The sequence below is a fragment of the Palaemon carinicauda genome, chromosome 19, assembly GCF_036898095.1.
Source record: "Palaemon carinicauda isolate YSFRI2023 chromosome 19, ASM3689809v2, whole genome shotgun sequence".
Lineage (NCBI taxonomy): Eukaryota > Metazoa > Arthropoda > Malacostraca > Decapoda > Palaemonidae > Palaemon > Palaemon carinicauda.
The window spans coordinates 35,609,685-35,612,699 of record NC_090743.1 but is presented as its reverse complement, the minus strand read 5'-3'; positions in this window follow the sequence as shown (position 1 = coordinate 35,612,699).

Here is a 3,015-nt window from a genome sequence, read left to right as displayed (position 1 = left end):
GGGTCCACGTGTAAAAGAAGTGTGTTTTATCTTAATGGACCGAAAGGCTGTTGTGCCGTCGGAGTGCTGCCATTGGTTTGGATTCTCGGTAGGCGTGACTTCAGCAGGCCCCGCCCCCTTTGGCCTGGCGGGCAACTGGGGCGGAACTGAAGGTCAGCTCTGACCTTAGGTGGTGCTAGGGGGTGGGGCAGTGGCCGACTCACGGTCGTTTGGAAGAGCGAGGCAATTGGAACAGGATGGGAAGAGGTATTATCTATCCACTTGTCTTCTCAGCTTTATTTTGCCACTATCCATTCTCTGTTGTTTACTTCCTCTCACTCTCTTTCTCTCTCTCTCTCTCTCTCTCTCTCTCTCTCTCTCTCTCTCTCTCTCTCTCCGGTTGCCCGTCATGCCCCCCTTCTTCTGACACTCCAATTACGTCACATTCAGGTTCCCCTTCCCAATGCTCTCTCTCTCTCTCTCTCTCTCTCTCTCTCTCTCTCTCTCTCTCTCTCTCTCTCTCTCTCTGGTTGCCCATCATGCTCCCTTCTTCTGACACTCCAATTACGTCACATTCAAGTTCCCCTTCCCAATGCCCCCCCCCCTCTCTCTCTCTCTCTCTCTCTCTCTCTCTCTCTCTCTCTCTCCGGTTGCCCGTCATGCCCCCCTTCTTCTGACACTCCAATTACGTCACATTCAAGTTCCCCTTCCCAATGCCCCCCCCCCCTCTCTCTCTCTCTCTCTCTCTCTCTCATACTCACCTTGCCTTAGGTCGCCACGTCAGCAGTTGGTTTGTTGGTTGGTTGCCATTGCAGGGGGTCATCTCATCCCCTCCCCCAGAGGCAGAGAGGAGGCCCTCGCACCCCCGACGGGAGATGAAGCGGTTTCATCAATATCTTCCAGGAAAGTGTTAAAAGAAAACGAATGCTCGCTTACAGCAAACCCAGTCTTTTAATGAGACGTGTTCGGAGATAAATTGTATTCGTAAAACGAAGGCAGCTACCGGCCGTAGAAATTAAAACTGTCAAGGGATAGTAAATAGGATTCCATTTATAGTGTGACTCTTAGGGATGAAGGAAGTCGGTTTTTTGTAATTTAAATGTTTTTTTTATCGTCAAGGGAAAAGTTATTTACTGTTTTATTTTTTTACAAAATTAATAGATGAGATTTGTAAATTATATATATTACAATTTAGTCTGTTCATATTGTCAATAGAAAAGATTCTTACTGAGGTTTTTTTTTTATATTACAATTAAGTTTTTTCCTGTTTATTACTATTTTGTTTACTTTTCTCAAACCATGTGCAATGTACTCCATGACTCTATAACGGCAATTTATAATTTTATTTAATCTATTCTATGATGAATACGAATGAAAGGATATTTCTGTTTGAATAACGAGATCCCAGATATAGATTATTTAAGTATTGGATCGCGGTAAATATCTCTTATGTATAGGCTACGTTATGATAATTAAATTTCACAAGTTTGATTGTATTAGAAATAGTGGGGCAACAGATAGATCGATGAGCTTACGCATTTAGGAAAAAGGCGTAGATTTACTATTGATCTTTGGCCAATTCATATATAAACAGAATAGACTAGTCAGAAAGAGTTGGATTTTTTTTCCCAATATCCTTGACTACTGTGGAGAATAGTTCCACGAGGCTTCTTCTCACACAGCCCTGCTTCTCAGGTATCGTTGTGACCCATTGTCGCTTGCGCGGCGTCTTACCACGCTATTGTTCCTTTTAGCAATTTTAAGGGTTTTTGAAGGCCGCTCATGAATAGCAGAGGCAAGGGACAGTGACGTTTCCCTATCAAGCAGGACAATGCCCGAGAGACTGACCATATTATATATGATCAGCGCCTAAGCCCCCTCTCCACCCAAGCTAGGACCAGGGAAGGACAGGTATTGGCTGCTGATGACTCAACAGACAGACCTATAGGCTCCCCCAAACCCCTTATCTTTAGCTCACAAGGATGGTGAGGTTGCAGTGGCCAAAGAAAGTAACGAGTCTGAGCGGGATTCGAACCCGTCTGGCGTTCACCAGTCAGGGACGTTACCACATCGGCCACCAAAACCCTGAAATGATCATTTGATCCTAATTTAATGGTGGATTTGTCATCGTTTGCGAAGCATGACAAAGTTTCTTAGAAATATCGTAATAGGCATTGAATATTATTTTAATTTTCAATCTCAAGCATATGATTCGCATTGTTAATATAATTTTGGGGGGCTATTGAGCATCTGACAACTCCTTGTTAAGACTAGTGGCTTTGAATTTATTATCATCTGAAATACTACCGCTAGAGAGTTATGGGGTCCTTTGACTGGCCAGACAGTACTACATTGGATCCTTCCCTTTGGTTATGGTTCATTTTCCCTTTGCCTACACACACACACCATATAGTCTGGCCTATTCTTTACATATTCTCCTCTGTCCTCATACACCTGACAACACTGAGATTACCAAACAATTCTTCTTCACCCAAGGAGTTACTGCACTGTAATTGTTCAGTGGCTACTTTCCTCTTGGTAAGGGTAGAAGAGACTCTTAAGCTATGGTAAGCAGGCTTTCTAGGAGAAGGACACTCCAAAATCAAACCATTGTTCTCTAGTCTTGGATAGTGCCATAGCCTATGTACCATGGTCTTCCACTATCTTGGATTAGAGTTCTCTTGCTTGAGGGTACACTAGGGGACACTATTCTGTCTTATTACTCTTCCTCTTGTTTTGTTATAGATTTATAGTTTATATAGGGTATATTTATTTTAATGTTACTCTCTTAAAATATTTTATTTTTCCTTGTTTCCTATCCTCATTGGACTATTTTCCCTGTTGGATCCCCTGGGCTTAAAGCATCCTGCTTTTCCAACTAGGGTTGTAGCTTAGCAATTAATAATAATAATAATAATAATAAAGTGAGACCAGAGGAGTTTGAGTGTTATTCGCTGGTCAAATTTTCTCGGAAATCCTTTGGTCATCCAGTATTTTAACATTGAAGGCTCACTGAGAAAGTGGAATTTGTTAATG